Consider the following 16,217-nt stretch of genomic DNA (forward strand, 5'->3'; position numbering starts at 1 on the left):
TCAGCCATCTTGCGCGTCACGTGCTGGCGTATATGAAGAGCTGTGTGCTCGCGGCGCTGGTGCCCCCAACGAGCTCCTGTGACGCTTGTTTTTGACGTAGTTGGCCACCTGCGTCTGGTGAGCGCCGTCTAGCGGGGCCATCGCCGTGAAACAGAACGCCGCCCAGCCCTAGGAGTGACGTCACAATAACAGAACAGGAATAGTGAGTAGTACAAATAACAACTCCTATTTTGTTATGAAATACTGCTAACAATTAAACATTTCTAACAGCAAAGGTATTATAATACCGGTATTTCAAACCTAATTGTATTTTGTGTCTACAAAAGTAAACGATATTAGAAGTATACAGCGCTTTTATTATACATTAAATTAAAAAGCATGTTATATTTTCCTATGCACTAAAAGTCTTTGTACTTTGACGTTTGTTTCCCTTACTTTATTTATAATTGTACACGCTCGCACATGCGTTAATTCAAAGTTCATCCGTGCTATCACACACATACTACAACTAAGCTCAATACCAAACTGACATGGCGATTTAAGATTCTACTACCAAAGGAACTCAGAACACCATTTAACGGCGAGTTATTACGCACCATCCAAAGTAGGCTTCATACAGACTTGAGTTATCAAATGATAAAAATCCCATTGAAACTTCGACATTAAACCGAGTAAAGACGGCGGTTTATGACAACCTACCAAACGCAGATTACACGCCGAGATGAGATGGCGATTGAAGGCATACAGGAACCTACCAAACGCAGGCTACATGTCGAGATGAAATGTCGATTGAAGGCATACAGGAACCTACCAAACGTAGGCTACATGTCGATATGAGACGGCGATTGAAGGCATTCAGGAACCTACTAAACGCAGGCTACATGTCGAGATGAAATGGCGATTGAAGGCATACAGGAACCTACCAAACACAGGCTACACGTCGAGATGAGACGGCGATTGAAAGGCATAAAGGAACCAACCAAACGCAGGCTACATGTCGAGATGAGATGGCGATTGAAGGCAAACAGGAACCTACCAAACACAGGCTACACGTCGAGATGAGACGGCGATTGAAGGCATACAGGAACCTACCAAACACAGGCTACACGTCGAGATGAGACGGCGATTGAAGGCATACAGGAACCTACTAAACGCAGTCTACATGTCGAGATGAGACGGCGTTTGAAGGCATACAGGAACCTACCAAACGCAGGCTACATGTCGAGATGAGACGGCGATTGAAGGCATACAGGAACCTACCAAACACAGGCTACATGTCGAGATGAGACGGCGATTGAAGGCATACAGGAACCAACCAAACGTAGACTACATGTCCAGATGAGACGGCGATTGAGGGCATATGGGAACCTACGACACGCATATTACACGCCGAGATGAGATGGCGATTGAAGGCATACAGGAATCTACCAAACACAGGCTACATGTCGAGAATAGATGGCGATTGAAGGCATACAGGAACCTACCAAACGCAGACTACATGTCGAGATGAGATGGCAATTGAAGGCATACGGGAACCTACCAAACGCAGATTACACGCCGAGATGAGATGGCGGTTGAAGGCATAAAGGAACCTACTAAACGCAGGCTACACGCCGAGATGAGATGGCGATTGAAGGCATACAGGAACGTACCAAACGCAGGCTACATGCCGAGATGGGATGTTGATTGAAGGCATACATGAACCTACAAAACGCAGGCTACATGTCGAGATGAGACGGCGATTGAAGGCATACAGGAATCTACCAAACACAGGCTACATGTCGAGATGAGATGTCAATTGAAGTTATAGAGGAACCTACCAAACGCAGGCTTCATGTCGAGATGAGATGGCGATTGAAGGCATAGAGGAACCTACCAAACGCAGGCTAAACGCCGAGACGAGATGGCGATTGAAGGCATACGGGAATCTACCAAACGAAGGCTTCATGTCGAGATGAGATGGCGATTTAAGGCATACGGGAACCTACCAAACGCAGGCTTCATGTCGAGATAAGATGGCGATTGAAGGCATACGGGAACCTACCAAACGAAGGCTACATGTTGAGATGAGATAGCGATTGCAGGCAAACGGGAACCTACTTTTACGCAGGCTTCACGCCGAGATGAGATGGCGATTGAAGGCATACAGGAACCTACTAAACGCAGGCTACATGTCGAGATGAGATGGCGACTTAAGGCATAAGGAACCTACTAAACGCAGGCTACACGCCGAGATGAGATGGCGATTGAAGGCATACAGAAACCTACCAAACACAGGCTACATGCCAAGATGAGATAGCGATTGAAGACATACAGGAACCTATCAAACGCAGATTACACGTCGAGATGAGATGGCGGTTGAAGGCATACAGGAACCTACCAAACGCAGGCTACACGCCGAGATGAGATGGCGATTGAAGGAATACAGGACCCTACTAACGCAGGCTATACGCCGAGATGAGATGGTGATTGAAGGCATACAGGAACCTACCAAACACAGGCTATACGCCGAGATGAGATGGTGATTGAATGCATACAGGAACCTACCGAACGCAGGCTACATGTCGAGATGAGACGGCGATTGAAGGCATACAGGAACCTACCAAACGCAGGCTACATGTCGAGATGAGATGGCGATTGAAGGCATACAGGAACCTACCAAACGCAGGCTATACGCCGAGATGAGATGGCGATTGAAGGCATACAGGAACCTACCAAACGCGGATACATGTCGAGATGAGATGGCGATTGAAGGCACACAGAAACCTACCAAACGCAGGCTATACGCCGAGATGAGATGGTGATTGAAGGCATACAGGAACCTACCAAACGCAGACTACATGTCGAGATGAGACGGCGATTGAAGGCATACAGGAACCTACCAAACGCAAGCTATACGCCGAGATGAGATGGTGATTGAAGGCATACAAGAACCTACCAAACGCAGGCTACATGCCGAGATGAGATGGCGATTGAAGGCATACAGGAACCTACCAAACGCAGATTACACGCCGAGATTTGATGGCGATTGAAGGCATACATGAACCTACCAAACGCAGGCTACACGCCGAGATGAGATGGTGATTTAAGGCATACAGGAACCTACCAAACGCAGGCTTAATGTCGAGATGAGATGGCGATTGAAGGCATACAGGAACCTACCAAACGCAGGCTACACGCCGAGATTTGATGGATATTGAAGGCATACAGGAACCTACCAAACGCAGGCTACATGTCGAGAAGAGATGGCGATTGAAGGCATACAGGAACCTACCAAACGCAGGCTACATGTCGAGATGAGGTGGCAATCGAAGGCATACGGGAACCTACCAAACGCAGATTACACGCCGAGATGAGATGGCGATTAAAGGCATACAGGAACCTACTAAACGCAGGCTTCATGTCGATATGAGATGGCGATTGAAGGCATACAGGAACCTACCAAACGCAGGCTTAATGTCGAGATGAGATGGCTGATAATTATAAACCTCCAAAACGCAGGCTCCATATCTACACAAGATGGCTGGTTGTGATAACCAACCAAACGCAGGCTACATATCTTTTTGGGATGACTGGTAACGAGATACCTACCAAACGCAAGCTACAAATCTAGTTGAGATGGCTGGTTGTGATAAACCTACTAAACGCAGGCTACATAACTTTTTGAGATGGCTGGTAATGACACACCTACCAAACGCAAGCTATATATCTAGTTGAGATGGCTGGTTATGACACATGTACCAAAACGCTGGCTACATGCGGGTGATTCTATACTGGTACTTACCTATGCAGGCTACACACCTAGTAAAGATGGCTGGTTATGATAAGCCTACCAAACGCAGGCTACCTACCGAGTCGAGGTGGCGGGACTTCTTCTGCGTGTCGGCGATGGTCTACTGAGGCTCGCGCTCCGGGAAGATTGCCGCCGTGCACGAACACTGGATGGAGGCTGCCCACTCCTGGCAGAAGTGAAATTGATGTTTGTTAAATTAATGAGCCGCGCTCTGGGAAAACGGGGCATAAGGCATGTGCTTTATGTGTCGTGCCTGATTAGCCTGTGTAGTCCGCACATGCTTTTCAGGGACGACACTTTCCGCATAGACTTGATTTTCGTTAAAAAGAGATCTTCTTTAAACAAAAAAAAATCTATAAAATCGAAAAGTGCCGTCCCTTATTAGCCTGTGTGAACTTCACGGATGACACTACGCACATGCATTAAACCCAGTTTTCCCAGAACAAGGCTCAAATTTAAGTCTTTATAAGCACAGGTTGTTAAAGGGCACAAACTGTAGTAAGTGAAAATATTTTACCTGATCCATCAAATATTTGGAGAAGGCGGTTATGGGGATCACCTGAATGTCCACAATGCAGGCGTGGCGCATCGCGATCACGTTGGGGTCGCAATGCCAGTTCAGCGTAAAAGCATATAAACTGTCCTCTCCAAACATTCCCACTACGCCCGTGTCCTGAATTATGGTGGAAAGTCCGGTTATGCGCGCGCACCTGCCAGTACTCGCGAACCGACAGGATCTCGTTGAGAGCCTCGCCTAGCGCCGCAACGCTGTGGATGTAGTTGACGCCCTGCAGAGTGACATTTATAAACATATCGTTGAATTATGACACTTCCGCGCAAAACGTCCACGTATTAAATATCAACAATAACATTCATACATATTTTCTCAGACATAGCATTCAAAATCGAGTGGACTTTGCAGCGTTTATTTTTACTCAGATACCACATCATATGCATAAACAACAATAAGATAGCAAAAATACTTGAATTAATATGGAAAGCTTGTTTTGCATTTCTTAAAAATGATAAAAACGCGTTTTGCGGATGTAAGATAAAAGATGATGTAAATTGCCTATAAAAAGGCCAAAACGCCCTTAAGTACTGTCCTTAACCATATAAACTTTGTCTGCATCAAAATCGTCTCAAATCAAAAGGAACCACGCGTATCACCTCGAAAGCCGACTCCTCTTCTCTTACTCAAGGCACGAGACCGGAAGCCCAAGAAAACCCCGTGTAGATGTCCTTGTGTCGGGACACAGGAAAGTACCTTTCCAATCAGTGAGGTTGCTGACATCACGCGCCAACAGGTAGACCCGGTGTCTATTAGCTGAAACCAGGAGCGTCACAATGGTTTTACAAAAAAACTGAGGCTAAAATTTATTTTATATTGCGTCAGGATATTGCAAGCGGTTCGACGCATAATCCCAAGAAACTAGGTTTCTCATGAGAACCTAGGTTCTCATGAGAACTATGGTTCCCAAATGATATCTTGGGTTCTCATGAAAACTTAGGTTATCCGAGAGAACGACGCGAAAAGCTGTCGAGAACCTAGGTTCTTGTGAAAACCTTGGATATTAAACGAGAACTTAAGTTCTCAGAATGAGAACCTAGGTTCTCATGAAAACCTAGTTTCTCATGAGAACCTAAGTTACATGTGTGTATAAGATCCTAGGTTCTCATGAAAAACCTAGGTTCTATAGCGTAAACTAAGGCTTTCAAATAGGAACCTATGTTCCCATGAAAACATAGGTTCTCGTGAAAAACCTAGTTTCTCGTGAGAACCTAAGTTCTTATGGAAAACCTGGTTTCTTGGGATTTCATAAACCTAGTTTCTCATGGGAACCTAGGTTCTCATGAAAACCTGGCTTCTTATGATTTCAAAAACCTAGTTTCTCATGAGAACCTAGGTTCTCAGGAGAACCTAGGTTCTCATGAAAAACCTGGTTTCTTGGGATTTCATAAACCTAGTTTCTCATGAGAACCTAGGTTCTCATGAAAAACCTGGTTTCTTGGGATTTCATAATATATAACTGTCAACCGAGCGCAGAGACGTGTCCAACTTGCGGGGCCTTTACGAAAAACCCTCTTGTTGTTCAGGGTTTGATCCCAGAATCCCTCGGACACATACTCGTTCCGCCTAGAATGCCACCACAGGACAAAAAGAAACCGAAAACAATTACATCAGGGCGCATTTTAACGGAAGAGGAAATGTTCAAAGAACTAGAGGTGTTAATAAGGCGGTCCTAATGCGTTTCCGAATGGGCCACATAATTATATTCGTTGGTTTGTATGCCAGTCCGTCACTATTTCCGCGCTCATTTTCAGGAGCTTTTGAACCGATGTGAATGATAATTAAAACTTGAAATCAACCTAAGGTATCAAACGGAGATGCGCATATCGTTTTATCGTTCCAGTTTAATGAGTTCTGTATGAGTTATTTCCCTTTAAATATTTCTTTACATATAAAATTGTTCGTGTTTAATGAATAATTTGCAGAGGTAGCTTTAATGCATTTTGATATGTGAAGTTTAAAATTAGAACTAAAACCAATCTCAACAATGTCGAATTGATAAACTACTTGTGTACTTATCTGGTGAATATTTGTGACAACAGGCATTAGCCGTCGGTGACCGCCTCATGTTCATATGTACGACGTTTTCCGTGCATGGGTGTTCTTGAGGAATGAAATTAGTAAAGAAATCGGTCGACATTGGTTTGAACACGTTAATAAAAAAATAAACTGTTTATGAAATACATCTTTAATTGTAAATATTATTTTGAGACTAAAAATTGAAAGAAATTCAGATCAATCGTTACATAATTGATTGTTACAGCATTAAATGAGTTTCAGATATTCAGTTCCCTTGTTCGGGCCTCAAACGACTGTACGGTTCAGTTTTCTTTTTTAAGTATGTCTGTAATATAATTAGCAATCATTGTGGTATAAATAGACGTTTAATCCCTATTGATAATGTGTAATAATGTTTTATTATATAAATATGTAGTGCGCCAGGTGTAGGCTGCAATATTTTGTGCTCTGCAAATAATTGGATTTATCACAGAAATAAGTTGTCCAAAAAGGAGTTTTTTGGCTAGTGTTTATTAACATATGCCCAACATGCTGATGAAATTATGTTGTGGAATTTTAATTGGATCATTGAGTGTTTTGGATGTGAAACAATTGAACAAAATTGAAAAAGGCAAATACTGGAGTCATATTTCCACAGGTGATGAAAAACAGATCACCCCGGGCTGTTCCTAATCAGTGTACAATAATTCAGTATAGCAGGGACCAATTTCTAGATTATAGATATGGACAGCGCAACAATAAAATACCTAATTGTGAGACATTATATAAGCTAAAAGAACACAACCTATTAAAATACAGAGGGAAACGAGCTGGTCGCTTGAGGATTAAATCAAATGCTGGTGTTAAATTGACATAATTGTAAAGTTCGTTTCCTACAAATCCCGTCAAAAACTGTATAATGTGAGATCTCAGGCTAAAGGCTCCGTAAATTACCGAAGGAATTACATCAATGAGGCCCTAACAAAGCATCGCAGTGAGCTGTTTTTCGATGCACGTAAAATTGTACGTGACAAGCTTGTAGAAAGTGCATGGACCCATGACGGAACTATTTTAGTGCGTGATCGTGCACGTGTGATCCATCGTGTAGAAACATATGAACAGCTAAACAAGCTCCGCTCCAATGCCAATAGATCATACGCACTGGTCGCCAGCGTGAAGATTGCCTGAACGAACATTGTCCACTCTTTCTTCGCTGTACAGTATGTATATATCATTCTCGAGACTTGGCCGACCATATAACAGTTAAACGTGATCCACATGCTTGTCATTTCATATCCAATTTATAGAATAAACACCTTCACATAAAATAAATGCCATTCAGTGATGTTCAAGCATTATCACGATCAAACATTTAAAATCCGCTTTGATAGTGATTTGCTATGCCTCATTGCCTATGTTCACATTAATATGTTTTGTTGTCAACCTTTCAAGATGCTTACTGAACATCAACCGTTATCTTTCTGCTAGTCGGAAATTTAAATACATACATTTTGTATAGATGCACTTAATTAAAATCGTATTAGCATTGAACGTACACAACACAAATGAACGTACTCTGTCTTTCTACGTTGTATCACAGTACCAAATATTTATTGTAACCTAATTAATGTCATCATATAAATAAAATTGGACCAGCTTATATACATTAACTGTTATTATGCCTCTACGCTGTATCACTGCTCGTCCGAAGTATTTGTATTCTGATATAATTATATAACTGTAGTATTCTCTTGTGTGTTTTTGTAGCTGTATAATTTCTTGACTGGCGATTTACTACTACACTGTTATAATGCATGTAGCAAATTAATTTCACACTCTCTGACTGATTAAGTTTGTCTTGCTCTTGATAATAGTGCTGTATATATTTTAGGTGTATTACTGTATGATAGCGCTAGTTGTCTACACTTCTTGTTAAATTAGAGTACTAATTACATGTACATATAAAGCTACACATGTTACTCATGTTATATGAACGTTAAAACCTACTCATGTATGGCGTTATAAAAATGTATATATATATATATATATATATATATATATATATATATATATATATATATATATATATATATATATATATATATATATATGTCTATATGCATACGCATGCGTGTGTGAGCGTGTGTGTGTGTTAAATGTATCCGTGTACGTGTGCATATGTATGACATGGTTCTGTATTATTAGTTCATTGACATAATGATGCTAATTATAGTGTCTTCTTGTCGTGTACGTGTTTAACGGTTTAACTGTCGTGTTTTTTCTTAAAGTACTATTTTTCGTACATAACTGTTTATTACATTAAACGGATTTATATAAAATAAATAATAATAATAAAAAATAACACGAACCACTTTAAACAACTACTCTATCTTCATAAATATGAAAGCTTATGTGGTTTTAACTGTATAACTGTTCGATTGGCGAACTCATACTGCATTATTTTAACTTATGACTGTTTGATTAGCTTATTAATACTACCTTGTTAAAATCCACGTTGCAAGCCAAAGGAATATTCTCTAATTGAGTAATTCTGTCTTATGTCTCTTTACATGACTATGTATCCATGATGTGCATGTTATTCTCTTGTAACTATGTACTTTTACTTCTTCTTGTAAGTGTACAATACCGTTATAGCATAAGTATGTAAGTCTTCATCGAATAAGTGCACCTTACACCATCCAACTATTGTGAATGACACTTAATTCTCCATCTGACCAGCTCGTTTACAAAATGACCTCTTACCACCTGATTAACCTCTGTATTACTTTTTTTATTTGCTTTATTTTTTTAATTTATTATTCTAAGGACGAAGGACTTGTTGATGTATCTTGGATCATTGTAAATTTTGCTAAAGTGCACTCACCTTTCTCAATGTGTAATGATGGCTACATATAACATTTTACCAAGATACAAACCATTCGGATTGTGGTTCGCAACTTTAAATGTATTAGTCTTAATCTCGTTGTACAATGACGAAATTTCTCTTGAATCGTCTATACAAAACATCAGAGGGCAATCCCAACTTTTCCGGCATATTAAACGTCCGTACACACGCGCGACAGTTAGTGAACGCTACTATTCTAATGTTATATTTGTTAGAAAAACACTTTTTGTCTTTTTAACAGTGTTGATAGTTACATGGCTAATCACAATCATGTTGCTTTCTGGGGATATCGAACTAAACCCTGGCCCTGTATCTATTAGTTCTCAAGCTTCCTCTGTCACGGAGAAAAATACACTTACTGACTTATTGACAATGCCTAATAACTTTTCATTTATTCAGTATAATGTTCAGAGTATTTTGAACAAATTAGATATTCTTACAGCAGAACTATCGAATTTTGATGTATTATCCTTCACTGAGACTTGGCTTAATAATTCTATTGAAACTGACGATCTACTTATCCCTTCTTATCACCGCCCTGAGCGCAAAGATCGAACACATGATAGCCACGGTGGCGTCATACTATACGTAAAAGATTTTATCCACTATGAACGCAGACCTGATCTTGAGCCTATTTCATTAGAATGCATTTGGATTGAACTACACTTGCAGGGTAAAAAGCGTGTCTTATTTGGGTTATATTATAGACCACCAAATGCAAATGCGTCTTACACAAAACTCATTGACGACTCTATTGGTTTAGCAATTGACACCGGTATATCAGATATTATAATAACGGGTGATTTTAACATGAATAACAATATACCTACATTAGCAAGAAAACTTGATTCTTGGTGCCTTGAGTACAGCCTTGTCCAAGTTATTGACGAACCAACGCATTTCACAGAAAGTTCCTCGGCAATTCTTGACTTGTTGCTTCTTAGTAACCCAAACAGCTTGGTATTATCAGGTGTCGGTGATCCTTTTCTTGATCAACAGTATCGCTACCATTGCCCTATTTTTGGTCTATTCAAATATAACAAGCCAAAAGCGAAAATATACGAACGTCTTATATGGAAATATGAGGACGGTAACTACGATTTGTTACGCGAAACTTTCTCTACATTTAACTGGGAATCAATTGCAAGTTGACACATATTGCACTAATATCACTGATACTATTATCCGTAATGCTAAACTTTGTATTCCTCACCGGCTAATAAAGATCAAACCGCGTGACGTCCCTTGGCTCAATATACATATACGTCGTATGATAAGAAAACGTAAACGAGCTTACAAACACGCGAAATGTAAACAAAGTATATATTATTGGTCGAAATTCCGTATGCTTCGAAACCAGACCACATCATTAATAAGACAAGCGAAAGATCATTACTACGACAGCCTATGCGAAAAACTCAAACAGAATAACTACACAGCTAAGGACTGGTGGAGAACTCTTAAGCCATTTATCAATAAACCTTATAATAACTCTTTGTCTGCTCTCATAAATCCCGCTGACGATTCGATTGTAACTGATTGCGTTGTAAAGGCGAACATTCTTAACAATTTCTTTCAAAGTCAGTCAAAAATTGACATTGATAACGAAAACTTACCGGATCTTACTTATGTTCCAATTTCTAACTTGCTAGAGTCTTTCATTATCACTCCGACTGATGTTCACGATATTCTAAAAACTCTCTCGGTAGACAAAGCATCAGGACCTGATGGTATAAGTAACCGTATTTTTAAAGAATGTAGACACGAATTGTCCCCCTCTTTATGTGACTTTTTTAATTTTTCACCCGACAAATGTATAATGCCAAGCTGTTGGAAAGAAGCGAACGTCAGTGCAGTTCTAAAAAAAGGTGACCCTAAATTAGCGATTAACTACCGTCCTATATCATTGCTTAATACAATGGAAAAAGTGTTTGAAAAAATAATATTTAAACACGTGTACAATCACCTTATTAGCAACAAAATTCTGACCTCATTTCAATCTGGCTTTCTGCCAGGCGATTCAACCACAAACCAACTAACCTATATTTACGATACGTTTTGCAAAGCCCTCGACAATGGATTAGAAGTAAAAGCTGTATTTTTTGACATTAGTAAAGCGTTTGATAAAGTCTGGCACCTGGGTCTTTTACATAAACTGAATAATATTGGCATCCGTGGAAAGTTACACTCTTGGTTTATAAACTATCTTAATGGAAGACGTCAACGCGTAGTACTTCCAGGCGCAGTCTCAAATTGGGCCTCACTAGAGGCCGGTGTTCCACAGGGCTCTATATTAGGGCCCCTTTTATTTTAAATATTCATAAATGATATTGTAAACGATATCCAAAGTAACATTCGTCTATTTGCCGACGACACATCCTTATGTATTATCATAGATGACCCAAACACGTCAAATGCAATTTTGCATAACGATATCAACCGAATATCTGACTGGGCCTTAAAATGGCATGTCTTATTTAATCCCTCCAAATCTGAAACACTAACATTCTCCACAAAGCAACATCCGAATACCTATAATTTCACAATGTTGTCAACGCTTATACCGGAAGTAAGCTCTCACAAGCATCTAGGAGTTTTCCTTTCTAACGATTGTAAGTGGCACAACCATATTAAATATATATCAGATAAAGCATGGAGTCGAATCAATATTATGCGTAAATTGAGATTTAAACTTGACCGTAAATCACTCGAAATAATTTATATGTCATTTATCCGACCGCTGATAGAATATTCAGACGTAATATGGGATAATTGTACTCAAGCAGAAAAACATGAACTCGACAAAATTCAAACCGAAGCAGCGCGCATTGCATGTGGAGCATCCAAATTAGTATCCTTAAACGATTTGCAAAAAGAAATTAACTGGGAACCGCTTCAAGATCGACGCGACAAACATCAACTAATACTTTTTTACAAAATGCAAAATTCCCTCACCCCTCAGTACTTGACCGACCTAGTACCTCAACATGTCGGAGCTGCTACTAGGTATAATCTCCGTAATGCAAATGCTTTACGCACATCCGAATCAAGATCAACCATTTATTATAATTCCCTTCTACCAGCAGTTATTCGAAAATGGAATATACTACCAGAAGAAGTAAAAAGTAGTGAATCGTTGAATATATTTAAATCAAAGCTTAAAAGAAGTTTGATTAAAACACCATCGTACTTTTATATAGGGAAACGTTATCTCCAAATAATTCATTCGCGGTTAAAGACTAAATCAAGTGCGCTTAATGAACACCTTTACGCGAAAAACATCATCGAATCCCCACTATGTTCCTGTGGAGATATTGAATCCAATTACCACTTCTTCTTTGTATGTCCTAACTTTAACGCAATACGTACTACATTAATGAACAGTATCTCAAGCTTAATCAGCGATGTTGAGCTTGATAATCTTCTTTTCGGCAATACACATCTTACCGATAGTGAAAACTCTGATATTTTTCTACATGTTCAACAATTTATTAAAGAATCCCGGCGATTCTTCTCACAATCCGGTAATGGTTAGTTGTTGTTGTTCCAAATCCATGTCCTCGCATCTACAATCCTTCGTCCTAATTTCCTTATTGTATCCAAGTCCTCGCATCTACAATCCTTCGTCCTCATTTTCCTTGATGTTTTCTTTGTTTTTCCTTTTTTTTTCCTAACTACTCTTGTTTAGTTTTCTTTCAAAACCTTTGTATTACTTACCACTAATATTTCCTATGTCTAGCATAAACTAAGCTGTATTTTTCCTAATACACTGCCAATTATGTGTAAATATAATCGCAAGGAGAGAAACTCTATAAGAATTATTTCTTCCGTTTCAATCCTTTTCTGATAACTATTGTATTGTGTATTTTGATATATTGTACTTGCCAAAAAGCAATAATATGTTTAAACTAATTTAATTCAGATTAAACCTGATCACACTCTTTTGTTGTACGCACAAAGACAGAGACAATTAAAACTGTCCACTGTCAACACAAGGTCTTTGCGAGGAAAATCTGCTGACCTTCTTCAACACATTTTTGATGAGAATATTGACCTCTGTGTAATCACTGAAACTTGGCTGAAAGCTGATGGTGATGACGTTGTGAGAGGGGAATTGTCCCATGATGGCTATTGTTTTGACGATGTCCCTAGGCCTGATCGTAAAGGCGGAGGGGTTGCCTTGATATATAGAGATAATCTTAAAGTGTCAAGATGTATATCAGACAAAACATTTCATTCTTTTGAGAATGCTGAATGGAAAAAAAAACAGTCAGTCATTCGTATTGCACATTATTGCAATCTACAGACCTCCTTATTCTGAACGCCACCCAGTTACAGAGGCTGTTTTTATATCAGAGTTTACAGAATTTCTTGAACTAATAACATCAAAATCTGCGTCTCAAGTTCTGTTGGGGGATTTTAACATCCACATTTACAACAAGTCTGATTGTTACTCTAGACAATTTACTGAATGTCTGAAGTCATACGGACTAGTACAACATGTCCACACCCCGACACATACTAGTGGCCATACACTAGATCTCATTGTACAGCTGTACAATTGATCAAATTCGTCCTCCTTTGACGAGAAAACAGGTCATATCTCGTAGCTGGAAATCAGTATCCATTGATAATTTACAAAAGGTGTAATCATATGTGAACCCAATTGATCCTGCGCCCTGAATAATATGTGTCCCGCATTCCAAACGAGCAAGTTTACGCCGTCCGACGCGTAATTCTGGAAACCTAGGTTCTCATGAGAACCTAGGTTCTCATGAGAACCTATGGTTCCCAAATGAAAACCACGAATTTAGTATTAAAGACGCGTAACTCTGAAAACCTAGATTCTCATGAGAACATAGGATTCTAGGTTCCGTCCGACGCGTAATTCTGGAAACCTAGGTTCTCATGAAAACCTAGGTTCTCATTTGAAAACTTCGGTTCTGGAAGCCATGTGCAATCTTCAAAAGAGAACCTAGGTTCTCATGAGAAACCTAGTTTCTTGGGATTATGCGTCGAACCGCTTGCCATATCAGGATAATTATTCGTTTTAATAAAATTGTGTCCTAAACACAGGTATATATGATCTGGAAACTATGTAAGTGTAGATTATTCATATGGTTTTATACGTATGCTGGCTTACAATGACCACTGAATTTATATTTGGGCTCTGTGAAAATGGGGATTAATTCATGTGCGAAAAGTGTCTTCCCAGATTAGCCTGTGCAGTTCGCACAGGCTTATCAGTGACGACACTTTCCGCTTTTATGATATTTTCTGTTTAAAGAAAGTCTCTTATTAGCAATGATTCAGTTTAGGCGGAAAGTGTTGTCCCTGATTGGCCTGCACAGCTCATTTTAATTAACCTTCACATTGTAAATGGAATACTTGTGATTTGAGAAGGAACGAAAATTCGTCGAAATTTTCACCGAAGGACGCATAACATGCGACTTTGTCCAAGGGTGCAGTTGTCGCAAGCCTTACTTTGGTTCCACTGCGGATGGTGTTTCACAAAGTACGCCGCGGCGTAGATGAAGTAGCCAAGGTGGAAGTGGTGGTCGTTGTAGTAGGGGAAGCCGTAGTCGACGCCGAACTCCAGGTTTCCGGTAGTGACACGCAGAATAAGGCCGCCCCACACCGCGTCGTACTGGAACTTCCACGTGTCGACAAGGTGTCTGCGGAACCGGAGGTCATGCGAAATTAGTAATACCGATAATACGGCGCAGTTATATTTCCAATAAGGTGTATGCAGTTGTGGATTTTTCATTTACCACGAACTGACTCAATAAACTATGTATCAGCATTACTGGTTCAAAAAATAGAAATGGTCAAGATGGCTATTATGAAAACTGAACGTTGGCGGATGTGTTTACTTGCTTTGGAATGAATTGATTTTTATTTTAAAACCATAGACCTTTTTATTGAACGAGACTATTCATGAGAGTCTATGACAAAATCTTTCTATCTTGTATCCGAAGTCACTTTTCAAGACAGTTCTGTACTTAGGTATCCAGCGACCGGAAGTGCGGAGTGTCAATGGCCCGGGAGACGCTGGCGAGACGCGCCGCCATTCCAATTGCCTTGCCAACATTGTAGCGGTTCAAGTGCGCGCAGATAGCGTCCAGATTATGGGTGGAGCCGTCGTTTATAAGTGCGGATCCGTTTTCCTTCCCGGTTCAAGAACGCAAGCATTAAACATTTGCTCAATATTTCATAATACCTAACTGGCACTATCAAAGAAGGAAACAAGTAATCAGTATTTACTGTTTGCTGACTTCGTGACGACTGTACAACCGACCGACTGATTGACTGACTGACGGATTGACTGACACACTGAAAAGCGCCAAAATAATAATAAATAGTATTATATCAACAACAAAAGCAACAACAACACTTACAATAACAATATATACAGCACCTGTCTCTGCTTGGTTGTGAGACTGGCCACTGCGGACGGATCGGGTTCCATGGAGGCCTGGGGTAGGTCCATATTGAGGTCCCAGACGTCTCCTTCCGGGGCCTCGAATCCGACCACGGTCTTCCGCACCTCGAAGCCCCATGCGCTTTTCAGAAGGAAAGCCTGGAAAATAATTGTATGGATTAATTTGTATCGTTAGCAATGGTCATAAATTACATAACGAGAGCTAACTCAATGTAAAATTTTCAAAACACATTAAAAGAAAAAAAAGCCTTCGAAATAGTACGTTTTGTAAAACTTAAGTTATCATAATCAACACCACCGAGAAGACCATTACTTAAGGTAAGCGGACAACAGCCGTTAAAGTTATTAATAGAAAATAAATTCACGAAACGCTGACTTCGTCATTCATGTGTTCCGATATTTAATATCAGAGCCCATGAATTGATTCCGCACTTACGTGATGGGGCATCATGAGCACGAACAATGATAAGGTGGGGGTTGCCGCGTGCTGGCCAACGAAACTGCGCAT

General features: G+C 40.0%; 1 pseudogene; it reads right to left on the reverse strand.

Moving 5' to 3' along the window:
- LOC127848004 (uncharacterized) lies at positions 1–16,217 on the reverse strand (annotated as a pseudogene).

Source organism: Dreissena polymorpha, chromosome 1 (genome assembly GCF_020536995.1).
Source record: "Dreissena polymorpha isolate Duluth1 chromosome 1, UMN_Dpol_1.0, whole genome shotgun sequence".
Classification (NCBI taxonomy): Eukaryota; Metazoa; Mollusca; class Bivalvia; order Myida; family Dreissenidae; genus Dreissena; species Dreissena polymorpha.